Consider the following 17,244-nt stretch of genomic DNA (forward strand, 5'->3'; position numbering starts at 1 on the left):
TCACCTCCACAAAACTGCAGGCTGTTCCAATGAGAGACAAGAAGACTGTGCAGTTAAGTGACTCCTCCCACTTTTCCCGGGTTCGATTCCCGGTCAGGGAAAATATTTTTAACAGATATTGATAACGGTATGGGGGAAAAATTTCATATCGGTGCATCAGTAGTTTGAAGGTTTGAAGTCTTCTATGTGACAGGCAGAGATACTGTCCACTATATTAACGAGGAGCAGGAAAGAGAAACATCATGTGGTGTGTGACTTCACTTCCTCTGTGGAAAAACAAACTGTGAATGAAGTTCTCTAATGTCTTGTGAATGATAGTCCAATAGTCCTCCTGGAATTTTAAAATTGTCTGTGATGTGAAGAAATGAAATGGATCATCAGAAAAACACTTCCTGCTGCACCACAGAGTATGTGAGGGTTTACCAAAAGTGCAAACAGATGATCTGACGTGAGTTGAACACACAACCTTCTGATCTGGAGTCAGACACGCTACCATTGTGCCACAGAGTCGCACAGTCTTTCGAAACTGTGACAACCTTGAGATAGCTCAGTTGGTAGAGCGGAGGACTGTAGAGGCTGGTTGTTAAAATCTTCAATGATCATTCAATATGGACCTAAAGTCAGAAGTTCACTAATTGAACCCGGGCCTCTGGCATGAGCGGCAAGAGTTCTATCACTTTGGTGGTGTAAACTGATGTGAAAAGCGCACATCGCTCTGCAGCTCTCAACAGCGGGTGCTGCCGTGAGCCCCGTCCCAAAGCCCTCACCTATTCAATCTATTTATGAAACATTTCAGAAGCCAAGCAGTCCAAGGTGCTGCATTCATTCTGTGGTCTCTTCAAAGGGTCGGTTTGAATCCCATCGCTACTAATTACCTCTATTCCTCTGAATGTAACCTGTTTACAACATCAGTTGAGTGTGATGACTGAGCTCTTAGTGAAACACATCACGGGTTCTAGGTCTTCCACCTGAATGCCTTTTATAGCAGACATTGCTTCTTAATGCTGAAATGAGAGATAAAAAGCTATGTCGGAAGTTTCAAGGTGCTAACACAGTTTGTACTAACAGTTAAGTGAGGAATCAGCTGAATGAGGACAGATGTGACTTAAAGCACAACAAAGATCTTTCCCAGAAGGCCCTCAGACAAAGAAGCTGGGTAACAGCACAGACTGTCAGGAGTGGTATTTGAACCCTCAATTCCAGAGGAGACTGTCACCTGAGCACAGCACCTTCAAAAGTCCACAGCACTCTGCTCAGCTTTTTTAGTTTTTTGTGTTTTATTTCGTGTATTTCTACTTTTCGTGCAGCTCATGTAGTTGTTGTGGCCGAGTGGTTAAGGCGATGGACTCGAAGTCCATTGGGGTTTCCCCGCGCAGGTTCAAATCCTGTCAACAACGTTTAGTTGTTTTCAAGGAGCAAGTTTCCCATGTTCACCATCCACTTATCCAAAGTCCCACAGTGAAGGCTTCAAATGCACATCTCTCACAGTGTTATCATGCCAAGAGAAAGAACTGACTGATTCTGACAATGGGACATCACCATGGCCTAGTGACCACGTGGCCTAATGGACAAGGCGTCTGACTTCGGATCAGAAGACTGAGGGTTCGAGTCCCTTCGTGGTTGGGAAGTTACGTATTACAAGTTATACCATATTTAATGGCTCTGGTGAAACCAAAGTGGAGGAAAGGGGCAGTGCAACTGTCGTAACATCAACATGTCGTGGCAGTGATCAGCAAGTTGATCAATGTAGATGGTTCCGAAAGGAGCACATCATCTGCAAAATCCTCCAGATACTGACTTGGAACCCCTCCTCACCACGGCTCTCAAAATAATTTCAATAAGAGTTTGGTCTAGACCTGCTCTATATGTACTTGACATAAGTTCATTATGATGTTTTGACGTGAGTTTAAAAAAAGAGGCCGAAACATTAGGAGTTTGCCTTTAAGTGGACTTCAATGGCTGCTGTTTTTTCATCACATGTACACTTGTGTTCACTTTGGTAATTTGGTAGGATGACTACACAGGATAAATTGAAATCATTTTGTTTTGATGAACGTCTACCACTGATCTACATCCTCTTTGGACCTTTACCGAACCACAGAGGCTCTGAGCTGCTGCAGCAGGTGAAAAGAGAAACTGTCTGATGAATCCTTCTCTCTGAAAGATACAAATAAAATAATCTAAACCGGCTTTTATTTTTAAATGATTTTTGCCGATTTTTTTGGAGGATGTTTTGCATTTCTAGCAGCCCGGCTAGCTCAGTCGGTAGAGCATGAGACTCTTAATCTCAGGGTCGTGGGTTCGAGCCCCACGTTGGGCGATAAGCAGTTTTTTTTTAGACCCAAAGTTACAGTAATGTGTACAGTTGTCACTGTGCTGCTCCTGACTCAGTGATGCTTTTGGATGCTTATAGGGCCGCCGTTCTTAAAGTGTGGGCTCCACCCCACTGGTGGGGAATAGAGACATGACAGGTGGGGCTTTGTTAATGCCTTTCTTTCTGGACAACAAAGATCATAAATTCAAAACAAAACACCCCCACACACACAAAAAGTCATCATTAACACTTAACACAGAACAGGTCCTTTTCTTTCAGCTCACTTTTAAGTTTTATTTTATTTTACATTTTCTTGCAAAAGAAAAAAAAAAACACAGAAGCACACATTCACCATATAAGAAGTGGAGACGGTTTGGCTCCATCAATGACATCCCTTGACACTGGAACCTCGAGCCAGCGCCTTTGATAAAGATCAGCTAACAGTCCTGTGGTTCCATGGTGTAATGGTTAGCACTCTGGACTTTGAATCCAGTGATCTGAGTTCAAATCTCGGTGGAACCTCTGTCTTCTGATTTTGTGGGATAGTGACTACATATAACAGTAACTCCACTCCACCCAAACAGTGATCCACCCCTGAGCAGAGAGGAGGCTTCATGAAACAGTTTATCTTTTCACCTGCTGCAGCAGCTCAGAGCCTCTGTGGTTCAGTAAAGGTCCAAAGAGGATGTAGCTCAGTGGTAGAGGACATGTCATATTGTGAATGAAGCTCACAGGACAGTCATGGTCACATACTCTTCTCTCCTCCAAACCTTTGAGGTTTCTCATAATGTCACATGGGTGTCATTCCTTCTGTGAAGGTGGTAGAGTGGTCGAGCTGTCCAGCATGCTGGATTAAGGCTCAAGTCTCTTTGGAGGCAAATAGTTTCAACTGCCAGCTTGTTATATCTGTAGTATCTAATATTATGAACAAGGCACTGCTGTGATTCAAACCCAGGAGACAGGCGCTTTGACCAGCTAAGCCACAGCACCACTCTGATGTACATTTATATGCAGAGGATCTGGTGATGGAAGTGTAATGTGTATACTGCAGCTGAGGTTGATGGTAAAGTGGTTTGTTTTAATGTCGGACTCTGCATCTACCTGAACCTGTTTGACTGCAGATGTGCATTTTCATTTGGACCCCAGGAAGAGTAGCTGCTGCCTCAGTGACAGCTAACGGGGATCCTGACAAGTGATAAACTATAAACAGACATTTCCAATTGTCACCAAAATGTATTCTTTCATCAAATGTTCCTAAACTTCTATTAAAGGCAGCATTACTGCAGCAGTCAGCACCGTCGTACAGTGTTGGGGAAGTTACTTTAAAATGGAATCAGTGACAGATTACTAATCACTGTAAAAGGGATGAAACAGAACTATTTCATTCCTTCAAAAAGCTATAAGATAAATATATTCAACCACTTTTTGATTCCTGACCTGTTCCAAAATGAATTGCTTATCAGACAGCCCCCCATTTCAGGTGCATGTGATGACACTGAAATAATATCAAAGATTTGTTTTATTTCATTTTATCCCATTCAGAAAGTAAAAATAATATATTTTATGACATCATTACACACAGTGACATATTTCAAGTGTTTCTATTAATATTGATCATTGTGACCTCCAGCAGATGAAAACCCAAAAGTACTTTATTTCATCAACATTTGACTTCACGCACAAGGAACTGCTGGGATTTAACCAGCAAACATACACAACCTTTGTCTGCATTGGTTGTGAAATCATTCAGCCCGTTTCCGGCTGAAGTCCACAGCACTGTACTCAGCTGTTTTTGTTGGATCGTACCTGGTTTGAAGACTGTGTGGGTTAGTTGGTTGGTCAGACAGACTGCTGTGTCCTTTTAATTGAACTTCTGAAGTTACATGAGGACCCAGTCAAGTGCTGGTATGCTGGTGAAATTTTAAAAGTTAACATGGCTTTATCTCAACAAAGAGGCACGGCTAGGATGTGAACCCAGGATCTCCTTTTTACTAGACAGGCGCTTTGACCAACTAAGCCACAGCACGGCCCTGAAGTGCAAAGATGTACGGAGGATCTGAAAATATCGCAATATAAGTGGCTGACCATCATGACGGCTACCAAAGTTTGTCTCCTGTGAAAAGCAGTCAATCGCCAATTTCCCTTCTGTGCAGCACAGTTACAAAGTTACTGTTGCTTCACTTTACAAGATACTGCAAATAACACAACCAGCCAACCTCACACAGCTCCATATAATAAGGGTTAGCTCCCCTGATAACTGCAAGGCAACAGCTGGGCTCTCCCAGGATCTCTCGCACTCTAAGCGAGAATCATACCCCACAAACCTCCCTGGTGGTCTCGTAGCTAGGATTCAGAGCTCTCACCACTGTGCCTGGTGAGAGGACTGATTGTAAAACTAAAGAAAAATACTTTAAAAAAATACTTTAAACATGAGCTCTGTGTCACATTCATGCAGCTTGTGTACAAACAGCTTATTCTATCAGACAGCTGAAACACCTCCTGTGTGGGGAAACTGTCAGGGTTTGGATGAAAGATACACTGTTTGGTTCTGAGCTGTTCATTTATAATCAATCGATGAATGTCATGCCATGTTGCAATCATAAATGCCTCACTGTGATGATTCTTAACATTTTTTGTCTCCTGTGAAAAGTGGTCAATCACCAAATTTCCTTCTGCTAAACACAAAATTACAGTTTCTCTTGTTCACAGACTGCAGGTAAAAGCTGTAGTACAGGAAGTGTCTTGGGTTGAAATCCCAGTCGAGCCCATAATGTCTTGTAGCCAACAGAAGTGCCTCACTCTCATGACTCTTACCAAAGTTTGTCTCCTATGAAAAGGCACTCACCAATTTCCTTCTGCTAAACACAGGACCGTGCAACAACATTTACATTTTCTCTTGTCTACTGCAGCCAGGGCCTCAAACCCTCAGTCTTCTGATACAAAGTCAAACACCTTGTCCTTTGGGCCATGTGGGGTCTGAGTGTGGCCCATTTTAATGTCCTGTTGTCAGTTTATTGTCTGTTCTTGTCATATTTCATTGCTTCAACATTCATCAGGATGAAGGCAGCATCAAGCAGCAGAGGTTTCTGTAAAATGGACACCGTTTAGTCCGTTCACCTGTAATACAGAGCTGCCTAACCACAAAGGGACTCAAACCCTCAGTCTTCTGATCCGAAGTCAGACACACCATGGAACCAGAAGGGGTTGTCTGGGACTAAACACTAAACACAGCCATTCACTTATTGTCACATCTGCCCCAGTGGCCTAATGGATAAGGCACTGGCCTCCTAAGCCAGGGATTGTGGGTTCGAGTCCCATCTGGGGTGGTTTAGCGTGGTTAAGGGCCTGTTCGCGTGGTTGGTTATATTTGTTACAACTGTAACAATGCTCCAATGCCACTCCACCAATCAGATTTATTTAGAATTTCAGATGTAAACACAAAGGCTGCCCCACTCAGTGACCCTTGAAGTTAGAAGTCAGAAAAGATTTATGGAAATTTTAATGACCAGGTGTTCTAAGGAGGGGTGCACCGGCCCAGGTCGGACACGGAGCAGGTCAAAGCCCCCGTGAATAGACGCTGTAAGACAGCGGGACCCAGTCTTTATGCTGCCACTACACACACAACACGACCTCATCCTTTATTTTCACTGAAATCCTCCACAAACTGAAGGACTCTCCACCTGGAGCAGAGGACCAGACATCAACAAAAGAACAGTCTGTGATCTGACTTCATTCATTTTAACATTAGAAAAAAGCTGCAGATGATTATTTTAATTTTTGTGTTTATATCCAACAATGTATTTGAATTGAAGTTGATATCTTTCTATAATAATCCATCATGGACCGCTGGACACTTGCATATCAGTAAATCCACCGTGTTTTAAAGAAGTTCAGAGTGTTTCAGAGTTTCTGACATGATACAGACAGACAGATCCAGTGTCCCAGAGAGAGAAGAGTCCCGACACTCCCTGATCTCACCGCGGGGTGGTCACGTGGTTCATGTCAGCCGACTGAGCTGACCGGAAGAGAGCTACAACGGAGTCCTGTGGGAGTGTGGCCATTTTGTTTTACTTCTATCGCTCTGGTTAATAACATATTATAGAAAAACACATGTGCTCTCCCCGTCGGGGAATCGAACCCACGTCTTCCGCGTGACAGGCAGAGATACTGTCCACTAACTAAAAATTGCTGAATGTGACTTCTATTCTCTTTGCTCTCTTTTTCCACTTTCAGTGTTAATTTACAAAAACAACATTAATTCTTGGAGCCATGTTTTCTTCAGATCTAACTCGGATCACTCCAATCAGAGACACTGATGGATTCTTGTGCATAAGTGCTTCTCTCTCTTTGTGAGATCAGCTAAATTCATGAATCAACATTTCCCGAACTGAAGCACAGACTTGTGCTGTGAGAGCAGTAAGTGCTATTAGTTGGGGTAGTGTTGGTGATTTCAAATCAGCAAGTTTTATCAATGGTCGGGACGTGGGGATTAAGAACATCTGAGCGTCACAAATGTTGCCTTAACCTGAGCACTGACTTGTTAATAATCACAAGTTAGTGGTTGGGACTAGAACCTCAGATCCTTTAACAGTCTTGATGACCTGCAGTATCAGCCCCTGGCTGGGAAATGGCTGATTGTCCAACAAGCCAAGTTGGAATGATTAATCTGAGGGTCCAGGGTTCAAGTCCCTGTTCAGGCGATGCATCTTCTTCCCTTCAGTGGTTCACATTATAGTCACGGCTGTTAGGCACAAACAGGAGGGGATCATCGGCATAGCAGTGAAAAGTAGTTCCAGTTTTGTTGTTGCTTCTGTTGGCAGAACTCAAAGGTATCTGGCATGACTACGTTTGTGTTTTGAGCTTCATTAACAGTGTGCACTCTATGGTGGACGTCATGACTAAAAAGTGGGAGGAGTCTTTGATCTCTGTGATGTCATTAGAACCTTTGTGACATCACAGAATCAGCATCTCCTTTGATGGTTACTGATGGAACAGGAAAAGGCCAGATCCTGATATAATCTTGTGAATCCACAAGTATGCCTTTCTTTGTTTGTGTACCAACAGCCTGAGCTCTGGTTCTGACTTTGTTTTGATGAACCTCATTATTTACACACAGCACATTCAGGACATTAATGTGACAGTTCATTATATGCTAAAGAAACCTTGTTCAGACTCATGATGGTCAGCCACGTATGTTGGGGGTATTTTCAGATCCAAAATACATCCCTGTACATCAGAGTGGTGCTGTGGCTTAGTTGGTCAAAGCGCCTGTCTAGTAAACAGGAGATCCTGGGTTCAGTGTCTCATTGATAAAGTTTAAGGTTGTTGAGTTAAATTCATATAAGTTTCATTAAAAGGACACAGCATTCTCTCTGACCAGTCACTTAACTGCACAGTCTTCATGTCTCCTAGCAATTCCTTGTTGCTAAAGTCAGATGTTGTAGAAAAAAAGTACTTCTGGGTTTTCATCAGCTGTAGGTTACAACGATCAATATTATAGATATGACAGACAGAGTTCTCAATGTTCTCCTGTTAATCAGTGCTGCTGAAAATCTCATGTGGTGTGTATAAACAGCAGAGGATGGTTTCAATCCATCAACCTCTGTGTTATGGGCCCAGCACGCTTCCGCTGCACCACTCTGCTCGTTACGTTCAGTTTGCAGTGTCCTCTGGAGTTTTGTGTAATTTCTAACCACCACATCCACTTTCCCGGTGTTACACCTGCAGTCTATCTAATAACCACCAGGGGGGCGGCTCCACTGGTTGGAAAATGAAGTCAGAGTGTGTTGAAGTCTATGGGGTTTCATACAGACAGGAGAGAGAGAAGAAATCAAGTTTTGAGAGGTTGCATGTGGCCAGTATGGGGCTTGAACCCACGAACTTGGCGTAAACTGAATATAACTGGCCAGTAACCAGGGTGATGGACAGGCCAACCACTGTCCATGACTTGTTCTTAGAATATGTTAATGTGTGTGGGTGTGTATCTACTGTAACAGACCGACTTTAGCTGAATAGATAGAACGGTTTCATCCTCCTCCTGGTCTGTAGACCAGTTGGGCAGCATTGGCATGAGATCTACAGGATCTCAAGCTAAATTGTAGACACACAGTTAAACTGCAATGGCCGGGAACCGAACCCGGGTCAACTGCTTGGAAGGCAGCTATGCTCACCACTATACCACCATTGCATGCGAAACGGTGAGCATCCACTCCGAATGGATGCGAAATGGTACCGTTTTTTTGCGCTGTAAAAATTCTTATTTGTGCTGCTGCGGTTTTATCAATGTTAGACATTTTAATTTCTGGTGATGAAGTCACACAGATGGTGTCACCCAGCCTGCCACGTTCTCTGAATGGACCTGAAGTGGTACAGTTCCTTTGTGCTAGATTGTGCCATAAAAAAGGTTTGTCTCTCTGCTAGATGAGTCCTAACAACAGCACTCAGCTGTGTCATATTTTAAGGCTGTGCAGATTACAGAGATTCTCCAACATGCTCTGTAGCTCCCCACCTGGGAAACTTGGTCCATGAAAGCAAACAACCGTCAGAGTCAGGCCGACCACAGAGCCTGTTCTCCTGATCAGCCTGTTCAGTCTCTGTGTGTCTCCCCTTTTGTTGCTGTCTGCTTTAGTTTAGTTTATTTGCACATTAGAAGCACACTGATAAAGACTTCATGATAAAACACTGTGCAGGGGAAGTTAGAAGTCACAAAAGGTTTATGGGAATACTTAAAGCATCAGACTTTTCATTTCCACATTATTAGACTCTATTATTTATCAATGAATTCAAACTCTTCACGTTCTTAATGAATTTCACCACCGGGTGAAATTGCCATACCTTTTGGTGACGTCACTGCAATAAAGGCTAAAAGCCCCATCAGGAAGTGTGTCCCTCGCCGGGTGCGGTGGCGCGCGCCTGTAATCCAAGTTACCGGGAGGCTGAGGCTGGAGGAGCGTTTGAGCTCAGGAGCTCTGGGCTGCAGCGGACTATGTCGATCGGGTGTCCGCACTAAGTTCGGTATCGATATGGTGCTCCGGGGGGAGCCCGGGATCACCAGGTCGTCTAAGGAGGGGTGCACCGGCCCAGGTCGGACACGGAGCAGGTCAAAGCCCCCGTGAATAGACGCTGTAGTTCAGCCTGAGTAAGACAGCAGGACCCAGTCTTGATGCTGCTATATATATATATATATACGGCCTTGGCACGGCCTCATCCTGTATATATATATGGCTCCGGAGCCACAGGTTGCTGACCCCTGCCCTAAAAGTGATTTCCATGTATTCTTCATTGTGAGACAATGTTAAGGAGGGAATGAAAGTTATATAATGATGCATTATATCAATTTCCATGATCTGAAATTTTTTGTCAGGCTTCTTCTCTTGCCTTGTTTGCAGAAACACTGTTGCAGTGTTGCAGTTCTCCCCCGAAAGTGGAACTAAAAGTGTGTCGCTATCATCGACCTTGATAATGAAAACTGAGCACCAGTTAGTGCTCTGATCCTCTTAGATGAGTCCGAACAACATCACTCAGCTATTCACTATATCACTATTTTAATGCCGTGCCAATTACAGACGTTCTCTAACATGGTCTGTAGCTCTCTAAGTGGGAAACTTGCTCCTTGAAAACAACTAACCGTTGTTGACAGGATTTGAACCTGCGCAGGGAAACGATTGATTTCAAGTCCATCGCCTTAACCACTCGGCCACAACGACATTAGCCACACGAAAAGTAGAAATACACAAAATAAAACACAAAAAACTAAAAAAGCTGAGCAGAGTGCTGTGGACTTTTGAAGGTGCTGTGTTCAGGTAACAGTCTCCTCTGGAATTGAGGGAAAGATCTTTGTTGTGACAGTCACATCTGTCCTCATTCAGCTGATTCCTTCAATTAACTGTTAGTACAAACTGTTTGTAAATGTTTGCACCTTGAAACTTCCGACATAGCTTTTTATCTCTCATTTCAGCATTAAGAAGCAATGTCTATGGCATTCAAACATTCTGTGTGTGAAACAACTGGTGGAGAAGGAGAAATGAGGAGAGACGGGGGGCTCGGTCGCAGAATCATTTTCGATAGTTAAATTGTTTATTACAGCAATTCGTTAGAGCTTCAGGATGATTCAACTCATCTATAGCGAAGTTTATTGCAAGAAAAGGGTCGTCTGAAAAACTCCTGCAGTCGTCATTACCTTTTTGTTCCATGTCACACTTTTTTTTTTTTTAACTCAAACCACATTAAAACATCATATCCTCATATGCCAGTGCATACAACCTGTCAAGGAATCTCTCGAGGTGTCTGCATGGAATCCTCCTGTGGTTGTACGAGCAGTTTGGTGATCTTCTGTAGGATGGCGACCTGAACAAATTTTCACTGCTATGCAGATGAGCCCCACAACCTCTCACATGCTAAGCGAGCGCTCTACCATTTGAGCTAATTCCCCTGGGCTGGCATGCAAGCTAAGCTTTGGAAAAAAAAAAGTGAATAGTTCGAAGGATGCAGACTGGGTACTCAGCACTAAAACAACATTTGAAATTTGCTTTACTTCCACTGCTAAGGAAAACTGCTGGGAGTTAATACTGAAGTTTGTTTTCAAGACTGAAGATCTTCCCTCTTCAGCTTCAGTATGGCATTGTTACTATTGTCATGATGTCATCTTCAAATACGACAAACTTTGGATAGTGAACAGCTAGCTGTTGCTAAAAAGCCATTAGCAGAGGATGGTTTCGATCCATCGACCTCTGGGTTATGGGCCCAGCACGCTCCCGCTGCGCCACTCTGCTCATAGGACAACTGCAAAGAGAAGCACTTGTACAAAAGGACGTCATCAGTGTTTCTAATTGAGATGATCAGTGTTGTATTGTAAGAAGATGTTGTTGTCTTTGTCAGTCAGCACTGCCCCAACAAGTAGCACTTACTGAATTCAACAGCCAAGTTAGTGCTCAAGTTAAGGTAACATTTGTGACTTTCAATTACTTCCTCAACCCTCACCCCCATATCACTGATAATATCTGCTGTCCTGGTGATTGAAGAAAAGAAGGAATGACATTCCTCATCTTTTTTGTCCAAATTCCAACCAGGACAACCCCAAAGAGAAGCACTTATGCACAAAGACTTCATCAGTGTCTCTGATTGGAGTGATCCGGGTTAGATCTGAAGAAAACATGGCTCCAAGAATTACTGTTGTTTTTGCCATTTAACAATGAAAGGGGAAAAAGAGAGCAAAGAGAATAGAAACATTCATGGAGAAAATAGTCATCAATGTCTCATTGAATTGGCTAAGTCACATTAAGCTTCAATTCTGACCTAACTCTGGTGATTAGTGATTAGGGTAGTGTTGTTTCAACTGAAGAAATCTGTTAAAAATGGGAATCATTTTGTTGAAATTCTAACCAGGACAACCCCAAAGAGAAGCACTTTTGCACAAAGAATTCATCAGCGTTTCTGATTGAGGTAGTCTGAGTTAGATTCTAAGAGTCTAATGGGAAATGGGTAAAGGAAGGAAAACTTCTGAAATCACCAACATTACCCCAACTAATAGCACTTACTGCTCTCAGAACACAAGTCTGTGCTTCAGTTGGGGAAATGCTGATGACAAATTAATACATTACACAACTAATCCTGCTAACTAATTTTTCCTCAATATTCCAACCAGGACAACCCCAAAGAGAAGATGTTGTTGAATCATCAATTGCTTTCTCCTTTCACCTCCTTTCACCACCCCAAAATTGATAGAACCTGCTGTCCTTGTGATTGACTTCTGAAATCACCAACATTACCCCAACTAATAGCACTTACTGCTCTCAGAATACAAGTTGGTGCTTCAGTTCGGGAAATATTGATGACTCATTCAACTGATCTGAAGAAAACTGTTTTTTTTTTTATTCCATCCAGGACAACCCCAAAGAGAAGCACTGATACAAAAGGCATCAGTGTTTCTAATTGAAATGGTCAGTATTGTATTCTAAGATGTCGTTGGTTTTGTCAGTCAGCACTGCCCCAACAAGTAGCACTTACTGAATTCAACAGTCAAGTCAGTGCTCAAGTTAAGGTATCATTTGTGACTTTCAAATTACTTTCTTCACCCTCACCCCCCATATCATTGATAGCAATTGCGGTTGGGGTGATTGGCGGAGAAGGAATGGCATTGCTCATGATTTTTGTCCAAATTCCAACCAGGACAACCCCAAAGAGAAGCACTTATGCACAAAGACTTCATCAGTGTCTCTGATTGGAGTGATCCGGGTTAAATAGCTCACATATGATCTCCCACAAAGAGTCTTGCAGCCACTTCCCTGTTGTGTCTGAATGAAACCACCCCCACCTGTCTACTTTGTTGAGACGGTTTCAATGGTTCATATCAGGAAGAGACAACGATCCTCTTAAATTCATGAGGTCCTTTAGCATATGGTGAGACGGCAGCTAACTGTGGTGATTGGTTATTAGGGGAGTGTTGCTGCAGCTGATCTGACCAAATCTGTTCAAAATGGGAATCTTTGCTTTTTTTTTTGTTTTCTTTTGTTTTCCAATTCCAATTCCAACCAAAACTAGAGATTCAAATTTGTGTTATTCATTGACACAGCACCAACAAAGAGCATGTACTACTTTCTGAACACACGTCTGTGCTTTGGTTCAGGAAAGGTTGATGACAAATTCAGCTGCTTTTAAGAAATTTATCAAAACTGGTTAACTCCATCCAGGACAACCCCAAAGAGAAGCACTTGTACAAAAGGACGTCATCAGTCTTTCTAATTGAAATGATCAGTGATGCATTCTAAGATGTCTTTGTCAGTCAGCACTGCCCCAACAAGTAGCACTTACTGAATTCAACAGCCAAGTCAGTGCTCAAGTTAAGGTAACATTTGTGACGTTCAAATTACTTTCTTAACCCCCACCACCCAAAAATTGATAGAACCTCATCTGCTTGTGATTGGCTTTTGATATCACCAACATTACCCCAACTAATAGCACTTACTGCTCTCAGAATACAAGTCTGTGCGTCAGTTCGGGAAATGTTCATGACAAATTCGCGAATTTAGCTGATTTTAGCTGAGAAATCTATCAAAACTTTAATTCCATCCAAGACAACCCCAAAGAGAAGCACTTATGCACAAAGACTTCATCAATGCCTCTGATTGGAGTGATCCGAGTTAGATCTGAAGAAAACATGGCTCCAAGAATTAATGTAGTTTTTGTGAATTAACCCTGAAAGGGGAAAAGAGAGCAAAGAGAATAGAAGTCAGATTGAGCTCAAATTTTTACCTCACATGATCTCCTCCAAAGAGTCTTTGCAGCCACTTCCCAGTTGTGTTGCAGTTCCAATGGGCTCCCTTTCAGGCTTTTACCTGAATTTATCTTATACCTGAATGAAACCACTCCCACAGCTCCCTGTCTACTTAGTTTGGGCGGTTTCAATGGTCTTGGTAATGGTTTGTAATGAAGAACACATTTAGTCCATCAGGAACAGACAACGATCCTCTTAAATTCATGAGGACCGTTAGCATATGGTGAGAGGACAGCTAACTCTGGTGATTAATGTTGCTGCAGCTGATCTGAACAAATCTTTTCAAAATGGCCATCTTTGTTGTTGTTTTTATTCCAACCAAAACTTTTCTCCTACCAAATTGTTAAATAAACTCTCTGTCCTGGTTAATCCTTGGACGGAATGAAAAACATTTGAAATCACAAACTTCACCCCAACAAATAGCACTTACTGCTCTGAAAACACAAGTCTGTTCTTCAGTTGCAGAAATGTTGATGACAAATTCATAGATTTAGCTGATCTCAAGAAATCATTAAAAACGGGTCAAATTTCCACCAGAGCAACCTCAAAGAAGTAGAGTTAGAATTAGAATGTTTTTATTGCCATCATACACAACGTATAACAAACTTTAAAGACAACTCTGTGGTACAAAATATAATTATAAAATAAGAAAGATAAAAGATGAAGTAAAAAATAAAATGTATGAATATATTTACAAAAGGAGCCAGTAAGAATATATGTACAGTTGAGAATTAGCATGACTGTAGATAACGGTGGAAATAAATAAAAAAGTAAAAAAAACAAAAAGTAGCTATTCCTGAATTTAACAGTTAAGGTAACATAAGGTAAGAAGAAAGAAAGGACACATTGACAGAACCACTGTGCTTCATACCAGGACACAGCAGCGTGAATCATGAATCATCATGAATCATGTTCGGGAAATGTTTATGACAAATTCATGACTTTGGCTGATTTAAAAAAATAAATATAAATAAATAAAACATTCTGTCCAAATTGCAAACAGGACAACCCCAAAGAGAAACACTCATGCAGAAAGGAATCAACAGTGTCTCTGACTGATGTGATCTGAGTTAGAAGACATTGATTCTTTACTTCTTTATTGTCTTTGTCAGTTAACGCTGCCCCAACAAGCAGCATTTACTGAATCCAAGTGAATCAAGTCAACAAACACGTTGGATAATTAATTGTGACTCTGGACTTTTTTCCAGTTTGTTGAATAAATGTGTTGTCCTCCTTCAGCAGGAAGTTTCTGTGGTCTTGGTAACAGTTTGAAGAACAGAATGATCAGACAACGATCCTCTTAAATTCATGAGGACTGTTAGCATATGATGAGAGGACTGTTAACTGCAGTGATTAGGGATCAGGGTTGTGTTGTTGGAGCTGATCTCAAGAAATCTATTTAAAATAGCAAATCATCATATTTTTTTTTTACTGAATTTCTGAGCAGGACACCCCAAAGAGAAGCATTTATGGAGAAAGTTAACAAGCAGCTGTGTTGTGTTAGAAACACCAAACATGTCCAGAAAAGACAGACTGTTCTGTGTATTTCCCTGAAGAGTTGCCAGACTGTGTTCACACCTTGATTACTGCCATCACAGTTCACCTTTCGTGTCTTTCTTTTGTCATCCTTCACAAAATTTTATTTGCTGGCACAGAGGCACCAATAGAAAAATGGCGGGGGGGCTGTGACTTGGTTCCCATCATTCATATTAAAGAGCCGTTCAAGAGACTCTCTGTGATCTCTGTGAACATAAATCTTTACCTCGGTCTTCTGATCCAAAGTCAAACACCTTGTCCTTTGGGCCATGTGGGGTCTGAGTGTGGCCCATTTTAATGTCCTGTTGTCAGTTTAGTGTCTGTTCTTGTCATATTTCATTGCTTCAACATTCATCAGGATGAAGGCAGCATCAAGCAGCAGAGGTCAGTGTTGGCCATGACCTGAGATCAGATCCACCTTCTGTGGAGGAGATCTGAAAAACCTCACTGATTTCTGTAAAATGGACACAGTTTAGTCTGTTCACCTTCACACAGCTGCCCAACCACGAAGGGACTCGAACCCTCAGTCTTCTGATCCGAAGTCAGACGCCTTGTCCATTAGGCCACGTGGTCACTGGGCCTTGGTAATGTCCCGTTGTCAGTCAGTCAGCTCTGCCTGGATACAACAGTGGTCAGGGCTGTATGATGTATGTTTATACTGAAACTCTGACAGCTCTCTTCCATCTCACTCTTTTACTTTCTCTGGGTTCCAGACCTCGTAGGCAGCGTGTCAGTCTCATAATCTGACCAACGATCCATGTTGGTCCATGATGTTAACGTGTGTTAAAATCAGAGAGAATTTACACTCATTCAACTCAAATCCAGGAACATCCCAAACATGACTATTAGTCCTGTCTGAGAGTTTCCTCCACTGACAGCAAACATACTGTATATCCATACTGATCACTGTGATCAGGTTTGAATCATCTCTGTGAGAATCCCACATGAAGCTGTCAGTCCTGCTGGATAGGAAGTAAGCTACAGGAAAGTAGATCCCTCGAACTGGTTCAAACCTGAACCTTCTACTGCTGGATGTGCTCCTGTGACGTGTGTTAATAGAAGCGTGGCACAATCGGCCAGTGTGTGGTTCTTATATGACAGTAACTTGCTGAGGTTGTGAGTTCAAGCCTCAGCTGGTTGAGCTATTTGAAGAAAGGTGGTATCTTCTTACAGCGCAAAAATTCTTTCTTTTTTTGTGGATGATGTCACAATACTCACAGAATGAAACTCCTCCTTTGAAGCTGCTTTGAAGAATTTCCAAAATTACATGTGATTCAGATGTAAGCACAAAGGCTGCCTCACTGTCACCATTCAGAACAGCTGTGAAGATTATTGGTCATTCATTGATTGATTATTAATGATCAGCTCAGAACCAAACAGTGTATCTGAAGCACGGGAAAGAGTTCTGCTCTCCAACACTCTGATCCCTCAGTTACCATCGAGTGCACACTGTTAATGAAGCTCAGGTAGACACAGGTAGATGAATAGTCCTACATTAAAACCGTGGATGGATTTCCCCAACAAGCCTTTTGATAGCAGCTGTAGAAGGTGCTGTGATCAGGTGACAGTCTCCTCTGGAATTGAGGGTTCAAATACCACTCCTGACAGTCTGTGGTGTTACCCAGCTTCTTTGTCTGAGGGCCTTCTGGGAAAGATCTTTGTTGTGCTTTAAGTCACATCTGTCCTCATTCAGCTGATTCCTCAACTAACTGTTAGTAGAAACTGTTTGTAACATATCACATACATCTTCACTGAAATAATGACACCTGTGTCACCTGTGAGAAAGCTCAAAGCTGTGTCCAAAGGTTTGGAGGAGTGAATGGCAGAAAGATGTCTTTGAAGCCATTTGGACACACAACCAGTCAGCGTGCAGCATTCAACCTCACAATATTTCATGTGGTTGTGGTGTGGTTGAAAGACGAGGCAGAATATTGGAAAAGTAGGTCAAAACAAGGTCCACCTCTGATGCTGAAACCCGGGATCAAACCAGGAAACTCATTCATGCACTATGCAATGTTGAAAAGGCACATAAAATGGGAATTTGACTGTTTCATAATAAAGGATTTAGGACTTAAAACACTAAAGCCTGTGTGCTCCCTGTGGCTCCCTCAGATCCAGGACC

The 17,244-nt window shown here is 42.3% G+C and overlaps 8 non-coding genes across 8 annotated transcripts; 5 read left to right on the forward strand and 3 right to left on the reverse strand.

Moving 5' to 3' along the window:
* Positions 1–1,315: 1,315 nt before the first annotated feature.
* Positions 1,316–1,397, forward strand: trnas-cga (transfer RNA serine (anticodon CGA)). Its single transcript has one exon. It is a non-coding gene; the product is annotated as a tRNA-Ser (tRNA).
* Positions 1,398–1,550: 153 nt separating this feature from the next.
* On the forward strand, positions 1,551–1,623 carry trnar-ucg (transfer RNA arginine (anticodon UCG)). Its single transcript has one exon. It is a non-coding gene; the product is annotated as a tRNA-Arg (tRNA).
* A 624-nt stretch (positions 1,624–2,247) lies between these two features.
* Positions 2,248–2,320, forward strand: trnak-cuu (transfer RNA lysine (anticodon CUU)). The gene has a single exon. It is a non-coding gene; the product is annotated as a tRNA-Lys (tRNA).
* Positions 2,321–2,764: 444 nt separating this feature from the next.
* Positions 2,765–2,836, forward strand: trnaq-uug (transfer RNA glutamine (anticodon UUG)). Its single transcript has one exon. It is a non-coding gene; the product is annotated as a tRNA-Gln (tRNA).
* Positions 2,837–5,567: 2,731 nt separating this feature from the next.
* On the forward strand, positions 5,568–5,640 carry trnar-ccu (transfer RNA arginine (anticodon CCU)). Its single transcript has one exon. It is a non-coding gene; the product is annotated as a tRNA-Arg (tRNA).
* A 2,789-nt stretch (positions 5,641–8,429) lies between these two features.
* Positions 8,430–8,501, reverse strand: trnag-ucc (transfer RNA glycine (anticodon UCC)). Its single transcript has one exon. It is a non-coding gene; the product is annotated as a tRNA-Gly (tRNA).
* A 1,440-nt stretch (positions 8,502–9,941) lies between these two features.
* Positions 9,942–10,020, reverse strand: trnas-uga (transfer RNA serine (anticodon UGA)). Its single transcript has one exon. It is a non-coding gene; the product is annotated as a tRNA-Ser (tRNA).
* Positions 10,021–15,622: 5,602 nt separating this feature from the next.
* trnar-ucg (transfer RNA arginine (anticodon UCG)) lies at positions 15,623–15,695 on the reverse strand. Its single transcript has one exon. It is a non-coding gene; the product is annotated as a tRNA-Arg (tRNA).
* Between the last annotated feature and the right edge of the window lie 1,549 nt (positions 15,696–17,244).

This window comes from Echeneis naucrates, chromosome 2, assembly GCF_900963305.1.
Source record: "Echeneis naucrates chromosome 2, fEcheNa1.1, whole genome shotgun sequence".
Taxonomy (NCBI): domain Eukaryota; kingdom Metazoa; phylum Chordata; class Actinopteri; order Carangiformes; family Echeneidae; genus Echeneis; species Echeneis naucrates.